Below are 9,291 nucleotides of genomic sequence, written 5' to 3' on the forward strand. Positions count from 1 at the left end.
TTCTCCTGCACCACAATTGAAAAGTATCAATTCTTCAGGGCTCAGCCTTCTTTGAGGTCCAACTCTCATATCCAAACATGACTACTGGAAAAACCATAACTTTGACTATTTGAACCTTTGTCTGCAAAGTGAGGTATCTGTTTTTTAATATGCTGTCTAGGTTTGTGAAAGCTTTCCTTCCTAGGAGCAGGTGTCTTTTAATTTCATGGCTGCAGTCACCATCCACAGTGATTTTGGAGCCCAAGAAAATAAAATCCGTCCTTGCTTCCACTTTTTCCTTTTGTATTTGCCATGAATTCATGGGACCAGACGCCACGATCTTAGTTTTTTGAATGTTGAGTTTCAAGCTAACCTTTTCACGCTCCTTAACCCTCATCAAGAGGCTCTTTAGTTCCTCTTCACTTCCTGCCATTAGAGTGGTATCATCTTTATATCTGAGGTTGTTGATATTGCTGCTGGCAATCTTGATTCCAGTCTGTAATTTATCCAGCCAGGCATTTTGCATGATGTACTTTGCATGTAAGTTAAATAACTAGGGAGACAATATACAGCCTCGCCATACTCCTTTCCCAGTTTTGAACCAGTCAGTTGTTCCACATGTGGCTCTAACTTGCTTCTTGAACTGCATACAGGTTTCTCAGGAGGCAGGTAAGGTTGTTTGTTATTCCCATCTATTAAAGAATTTTTCATAGTTTGCTGTGATCCACACAAAGGCTTTTGATAGTCAGTGAAGCAGAAGTAAACGTTTTTCTGGAATTCCCTGTTTTCACCATGATCCAACGAACATTGGCAATATGATCTCTGGTTCCTCTGCCTTTTCTAAACCCCGTTTGTACGTTTGGAAGTTCTTGGTTCATGTACTGCTGAAGCCTAGCTTGAAGTTTTTTGAGCACAACTATGCTAGCATGTGAAAGGAGGAGCACAATTGTACAATAGTTTAAATATTCGTTGGCAAACTCTTCTTTGGTATTGGAATGAAAACTGACATTTAGATCACTGTCAAAATGTTTCCTTGTGCTACTTTATTGTTGATTCCTACAACTTCATGCAAAAATATCCCACCACTGGTGTTAGGCCACACTAATCTGCTTTATGTAAGTATAGTTAGCTGTAGATTAACTTTGCCTGGTCTAGACTTTCATAAAAATGGAATCATAACATTGCATACTCTTTTATATCTGGTTTCTTTTGCTCAACATAAGATATCTGAGAAATATCCAAGATCATCAAATATTATTGCTGAGTAGAATCCAAGTGTGTGTGTGTGTGTGTGTGTATGCATTGCCTTGTTTAAAGATTTGAGCTATTATAGGAAAAAAGCTGCTATTATAAATGCATAAATTCTGTGGATACATTTTAATTTCTCTTAGGTGGCTAGAAAAGGTAAATGACTTGTGACAATTAAACAGAATTTGTAATGAAAATCTCACAAAGAAAACTCCAGACTTAAATGGCTTCATAAGTAAATTCTATCAAAGAATTAAGGAAGAAACCACACCAACTTTACTCATAATCTTGCAAATAACAAAGGGGAAAGGAACATTTCTAATCATGTAATATTTGTTCTCCTATATGTATGTGTCTTTTCCTCTGACTGCTTTTAAAATATTCTCCTTATCACTGGTTTTCAGCAGTCAGTGGGGTTGTTTGTCCCTCCCTCTTCCCCCAATTCCCCCTCTCCTTCCTTTCTTAATTCTGTCTGGATTAGCTGAATTTTTGAACATGTCCATTTATAGTTTTCATCAATTTGGATAATTATCCATCATTTTTATTCAATTTTTTTTTTTTTTTTTGCCCATCTTTCCTTTTGGGACTCCAACTGCATCTGTGGTTCAGTTCAGTTCAGTCCCTCAGTCGTGTCTGACTCTCCGCGACCCCATGAATCACAGCACGCCAGGCCTCCCTGTCCATCACCAAATCCCGGAGTTCATGCAAACTCATGTCCATCGAGTCGGTGATGCCATCCAGCCATCTCATTCTCTGTCATTCCCGTCTCCTCCCACCCCCAATCCCTCCCAGCATCAGACTCTTTTCCAGTGAATCAACTCGTCGCATGAGGTGGCCAAGGTATTGGAGTTTCAGCTTTAGCATCAGTCCTTCCAATGAACACCCAGGATCGATCTCCTTTAGAATGGACTGGTTGGATCTCTTTGCAGTCCAAGGGACTCTCGAGAGTCTTCTCCAGCACCACAGTTCAAAAGCATCAATTCTTCGGCAATCAGCTTTCTTCACAGTCCAACTTTCACATCCATACATGACCACGGGAAAAACCATAGCCTTGACTAGACAGACTTGTTTGGCAAAGTAATATCTCTGCTTTTTAATATGCTATCTAAGTTGGTCATAATTTTCCTTCCAAGGAGAAAGCGTCTTTTAATTTCATGGCTGCAATCAGCATCCGCAGTGATTTTGAAGCCCAAAAATATAAAGTCTGACACTGTTTCCACTGTTTTCCATCTATTTCCCATGAAGTGATGGGACCAAATGCCATGATCTTTGTTTTCTGAATGTTGAGCTTCAAGCCAACCTTTTCACTCTCCTCTTTCACTTTCATCAAGAGGCTTTTGAGTTCCTCTTCACTTTCTGCCATAAGGGTGGTGTCATCTGCATATCTGAGGTTCTTGATATTTCTCCCAGCAATCTTGATTCCAGCTTGTGCTTCTTCCAGCCCAGCGTTCCTCATGATGTACTCTGCATATAAGTTAAATAAGCAGGGTGACAATATACAACCTTGACGTACTCCTTTTCCTATTTGGAACCAGTCTGTTGTTCCATGTCCAGTTCTAACTGTTGCTTCCTGACCTGCATACAGGTTTCTCAAGAGGCAGGTCAGGTGGTCTGGTATTCCCATCTCTTTCAGAATTTTCCACAGTTTGTAGTGATCCACACAGTCAAAGGCTTTGGCAAAGTCACTGAAGCAGAAATATATGTTTTTCTGGAACTCTCTTGCTTTTTCCATGATCCAGCGGATGTTGGCAATTTGGTCTCTGATTCCTCTGCCTTTTCTAAAACCAGCTTGAACATCTGGAAGTTCACAGTTCACATATTGCTGAAGCCTGGCTTGGAGAATTTTGTGGTATATAGCTTGAAATGGTCCTACACGTCACTAAGATTGCTGGGTTTTTTTCCCAAAACTTCTTTCCTCTGTTTGTCAGTTTGGATACGTAATGCTGTTAGGTGATGCAGTGAAGTCTTCATTTTAGACATTATGTTTTTCCCTAGGGTCTACCCTGAAGACTTAACCCTCAATGTGACTATATTTGGAGATGGAGCCTTTGGAGAGGAAATTAAATTTAATGGGTCTTAAGGGTGGGGCCTTAGTTCAATAGGAGTGCTATTCTTATAAGAAGAGTAAGAGACACCAAAGGGATCTTTCTTCCTGTGCATGCACACAAGCTATGTGAGGACACAGTGAGAAAGCAGCCATCTAGAAGCCAGAAAGAAAGGTTTCACTGGAAACCAACACTGACAGCACCTTGGTTTTAGACTCAGGCTTCCGCAACTGTGAGAAAATAAATTTCTGTTAAGTTACCAAGTCTGTAGTATTCTATTATAGCAGCTAGAGCAGACTAGCTGCTACTACTGCTGCTAAGTCGCTTCAGTCATGTCTGACTCTGTGTGATCCCATAGACAGCAGCCCACCAGGCTCCCCTGTCCCTGGGATTCTCCAGGCAAGAACACCGGAGTGGGTTGTCGTTTCCTTCTCCAATGCATGAAAGTGAAAAGTGAAAGTGAAGTCACTCAGTTGTGTCCAACTGTTAGCGACCCCATGGACTGCAGCCTACCAGGCTCCTCTGCCCAAGGGATTTTCCAGGCAAGAGTACTGGAGTGGGGTGCCTTTGCCTTCTCCGAGAGCAGACTAACATACGTGTAATTTCTCAAAATTGATACAGTCATTGAAATTGTCTATTTCCTTTTTTATCAGTTTTGGTAAATTATATTTTTCAAGGAAAGCAAAAAGTGTCAAATATCTTGATATAAATATTTGTTCTTAATATCCTCTTATTATTTTTATCACCTGTGGGATATTACCACTTTCATTCCTGATATATGTATTTTGAGTTTTCTCTTTTTACTTGGTCAGTTTAAGGCTTTTCAATTTTATTAATCTTTTCAAATAATCAGTTTTGGCCTATTGCTTTTCTCTAGGGCACATTTGTTTTCACTTTCATTGATTTCTGCTCTTATCATCATTAGTGCCTTTTATTCTACAGATGTTTGAGAATTTTCCAATGAAAAATCTGATCATCTTACGAAGACACATTGAGCTTCATATCACTATTTTAATCTTCATTCTTCAATACAAACAGAAATCCAAGGCTTACTAGATATTTAAGGAACAGCTGAAAAATATCAAAAAAGATAAAAATAAAAAATAGAAATCAGAGAAGATAACTGAAAATAAAATGTTAGAGGATACAGATAATACAGGGAACAGAAGGAAACTTTTAAAATGTCTTTAAGATACTTAGAGATGATAAAGGAATGCATCCCTGAAACCAAGAAACAGTATTTTATGAGGCAATAGGGAAAAAATAAAAGGTACAAATATAATGAAATAAATTAGTTAGTCAACAAAATGTTTATGGGGAGGAAGCTGAAGCAATGTTCTGGAAACTAGAATAAAAGTGTTAAAGAATCAGAGGTTAAAAGATAAGAATTTAGATGATTATTTCCAGAAAATGACTTTCAATCTAGAAATTCAAATATAAATACAGACAGCCCATCAATTAAATACATGGCATGCTTCAGATTTTTAAGCCAGTTTAAAAAAAAAATCACCATTTTTCTCTATATTAGTTTCACATAGCTGCTCTAACAAATTACTGCAAAATTAACTGCTTAAATCAATATAGGTTTACTTATCTCCCAGATCTGGAGGTCAGAGGCCTGAAATGGGTCTGCAGAACTATACTTCTGGACGTTCCAGGGGAGAATCTGTTTCCTTGCCTTTTGCAGCTTCTAGGAGCCCCCTACACTGCTTTGCTCCTCAGCTCCTTCTTTCAAACTCAAAGCCAGTAGTATAGCATCTTCTCCCCTTTCTGACCTATTGTAACCCGTTTTATAGGGACACTTAACTAAAAAGCCTCTTGATGAAAGTGAAAGAGGAGAGTGAAAAGTTGGCTTGAAGCTCAACATTCAGAAAACGAAGAACATGGCATCTGGTCCCATCACTTCATGGGAAATAGATGGGGAAACAGTGGAAACAGTGTCAGACTTTATTTTTGGGGGCTCCAAAATCACTGCAGATGGTGATTGCAGCCATGAAATTAAAAGATGCTTACTCCTTGGAAGGAAAGTTATGACCAACCTAGACAGCATATTAAAAAGCAGAGACATTACTTTGCCAACCAAGGTCCATCTAGTCAAGGCTATGGTTTTTCCCGTGGTCATGTATGGATGTGAAAGTTGGACTGTGAAGAAAGCTGATTGCCGAAGAATTGATGCTTTTGAACTGTGGTGCTGGAGAAGACTCTTGAGAGTCCCTTGGACTGCAAGGAGATCGAACCAGTCCATTCTAGAGGAGATCAATCCTGGGTGTTCATTGGAAGGACTGATGCTAAAGCTGAAACTCCAATACTTTGGCCACCTCATGCGACGAGTTGACTCACTGGAAAAGAGTCTGATGCTATGAGGGATTGGGGGTGGGAGGAGACGGGGACAACAGAGAATGAGATGGCTGGATGGCATCACCGACTCGATGGACATGAGTTTGCGTGAACTCCGGGATTTGGTGATGGACAGGGAGGCCTGGCGTGCTGTGATTCATGGGGTCGCAAAGAGTCGGACAGGACTGAGCGACTGAACTGAACTATGATTATGTTGAACCCACCTAGATAATCCCATAATTTCCTCATTGCAGGATCCTTAACTTAATCACATGTACAAAGTTCCTTCTGCCACACAGGAAAACATATCAATAGGATCTGCGTTGAGGGTGGTTATTATGCTGTCTACAATACTCTCATTTACCTTTTCTCAGGAAACTACTAGATAATATGTTTCAGAAAAACAATGGATTATGGAAAGAAAAAGGAACAAGGGATCTAACACAGGAGAGCAGTATTGAATTAGTAAAAGCAACCAATACTGAATGAATTAGAGGTTGAAATACTCTAGAGAGAATATCTGGAAGGAAAACAAAATCAGCTAGATTAATCAATATGTTTGATTGCAATGTTTTGCTACTTTGGCAGAGATTCTGAGGATAGATTATTAATAAGTAGACAGAACATGGCAATTATTAAAGCAAAGAAATAAAAGGTTGTATTAAAAGTTAATGTGATCATATGTGGTTCAGGATCGAATAATATATAAAAATGTTACTTTAAACAAAAACTGAGACTACTATATTGAGAGACGAGAGGATAATAAGAGCGTGGGGGAGCGAAGGAATGTGCACACTTGGGAGTGGTGTTATAAAAGAGCTTTATGATTGGCTTCTAAAGGAGAAAGTTAGCAGATAATGTTGGAGAGTGAAAAAAAATCAAGAAACTATAGTATATTTTGACTTATGAAATAACAGAACAATTGAAAATACTTGAAAAAAATTTTCCTTTTAAGAAAAGTATGGAAGTTACTTAAAAAACTAAAAATAGAACTAGCATATAATCCAGCAGTTCCACTATTGGGCATACACTCAAAGAAAGCCATAAATCAAAAAGACACACGCACCCCAATGTCCACTGCAGCACTATTTACAACAACCAGGACACGAAAGCAACCTAAATTTCCATCAACAGGGCAATGTTTAAAGAAGATGTGGTACATATACACAATGGAATATTACTCAGCCACAAAAAGGAACAAATTGGGTCATTTTTAGAAATGCGGAGGCACCTAGAGAGTGTCATACAGAGTGAAGTAAGCTTGAATGAGGAAAATATTACATATTAATGAATACATGTGGAATCTAGAAAAATGGTAATGGTGATTAAGAATACAGACATAGATGTAGAGAACAAACATATAGATACCAAAGAGGAAGGGGATTTTGGGGAAATTGGGAGACTGGGATACATACTGCATGTATGTATCAGTACATACAGTATCGATATGATGTATAATAGATAACTGATGAAAAAATGAAACCTAGCAGAGAGGTTGGGGACTACAGGGTTTTTGGCTAAAAACTTAGAATGTGGCAAACTGTTATTGCTCACCAATATCTGTATGTTTCTCTACATTTCTCAGGCTCCCTTGTAGTTAAAGAAGGGACGTTGGATTAAACTGGCCAATGAAATGTGGGCAAAGTGATATATGCCTTTTTTAGGGCTGACCTCTAAAACTTCTTACATGATTCACTGTGCTTTTTCTCTTATCAGGTAAGCTGTGAACTCCCAGTCACAGGAAACAGCAGAACCACTAAAAATAAAAAGAAACTCACATTCTTGAGTTTAACATTTTATCTGACTAGTAACATCCACAATGGATTTCTTGCGAGAAATAAAAATCTACTGTATTAAATCACTGAAATTTGGTGTTTCCAGTGACAGCAGTAAATTCAGTGTTGATTTTTTTTAAAAAAATGGTATCTATGTCCCCTCTCCTAAAATTTGGACATGCCTTCAAACTCACTTACAATCAAAAGAATGTCAGAGAAATAATGCTGTTTCTTTTGGGGACTAGGTTAGAAAAACAACATGTAGTTTCTGCCTTGTTCACTGCAACACTTGGTTTTGGAGCACTAGGCCTAAGCAGTCTGGTTACTCTGCTGCCATACCATGGGGGGAAGCCCAGGCCACATGAAGTGGCTACACATTGGACCTCTGCTAGCATTCACAGTATTCATAGCTGAATTATCAGAAAAAGATTTGTCCCTCTACCCTCCACTGAACACAAGACTCATTAACATAATGAAATGATTATTTTAAGACAGCATATTTTGGAGTAATTTATCACATAGTAATAGTAACCCAGTACTCACTCTGATAAAGAAATAGAATCATTTGCTTTTTAATCTGTGCACTTGAATTAAATTAGTTTAAAATGATAAATTACTTATTGGCTTGAAGACTTTGCTATTGATTCTTCTCTTTCCCCTTCTTAAAGCAGTGGTTTTCAAACATTTTAAAAAAGAAACACACAATAAGAAATATATTTTATAAAAATGACCTAGTGTACATATACATGCATACATATATAATTTAAAACTCCACAAGGTAATACTTAACCTTACCAAGTGCCATGCACTGCTTTTCCAAACTAGACAATTTCATTTTTTAAAAAGTGTAGTTGTCACTAGATTTCCTTGATTACAAATGGGACCTCCACCAATGGGACCCACACCATTCCTTTGAATAACACTGTACTAAACCATAAAATCATTCTTTAGAGCTTTACTCAAATCCAGCCAATAGCCCTTCACTGACCACTCCATTCTGAGTTCTTTTGAAATTCCTATAATTTATTAGCCATATTGTATTTTCTCTACTATGTATGCTTAACTTGATACTTATGGTCCAACATTTTTGGCACTAGGGACCAGTTTGGTGGAAAATAATTTTCCCAAGAACGGGGGGTGGGGGGTGGGGTGGGGGTGGGAGTGGGTTCAGGATGATTCAAGTGCATTACACTTATTGTGTGCTTTATTTCTATTATTATATTAGCTCTAATTCAGATTATTAGGCATTAGATCCTGGAGACTGGGGACCCCTGCCTAGGGCAACATTCTTTTAACTCTCAATTGCTAAATTCATAGTATTCAATAAATACATTGCTCAAGATCTGGCCAATGTATTTTTAAATCTCACAACTGTCAACATGCATTCCTTCCCTACAGATTTTCTTTGGGGTGAGGCAAGGAAAAATGGTTTAATAATCTATCCGCACACTACACTTAACTTCAGATTGGAAAAGTGCACAGAGTAGTCCCAACTCTGCGTGAGTGTGGGTTTTAATATAGACCTCATTATCAGATATAATTTTTCTAACAGCTTTCATTACTATACAGCATACGAACTACTCTGGACACAGCCATTAAAAAAAAAAGTAATAGAATAACGTTCTCATGACTTAAATATTTTAGGGATTGGCAAATGGGAAAGTGTTCCGTAGGAACAGCATTTTTCACAACACACTGCAACTACACCTTGAGAGTCTATTTCGAGAACACCGTCCCCCTTCTGCGGTCCCGGCCAGTCTCAGGAGGGAGCTCAGCGAAGCGCGGGCGGGATGTGAGGCCAAGCCCCACGGAGCAGGGTCCCGGTTCTCTATCACTTCTCTCCGGAAAAGGGTTACACCATACCGACAGCTGGAAAAGCTGGGGCGGGGCTTTGCCTCTAATCCCTC

General features: G+C 38.7%; 1 protein-coding gene across 1 annotated transcript in view; it reads right to left on the reverse strand.

Moving 5' to 3' along the window:
* FAM227B (family with sequence similarity 227 member B) overlaps positions 1–9,245 on the reverse strand; it is a 244,952-nt gene extending 235,707 nt beyond the window's left edge. The window contains exon 1 of the mRNA XM_088839595.1: positions 9,092–9,245. The gene's annotated coding sequence lies outside the window, so the exon portion shown is untranslated. The remainder of the gene's footprint in view (positions 1–9,091) is intronic.
* Positions 9,246–9,291: the final 46 nt, after the last annotated feature.

This window comes from Moschus berezovskii, chromosome 9 (genome assembly GCF_049115385.1).
Source record: "Moschus berezovskii isolate FMDL1 chromosome 9, NW_MosBer_1.0, whole genome shotgun sequence".
NCBI classification, from domain to species: Eukaryota; Metazoa; Chordata; class Mammalia; order Artiodactyla; family Moschidae; genus Moschus; species Moschus berezovskii.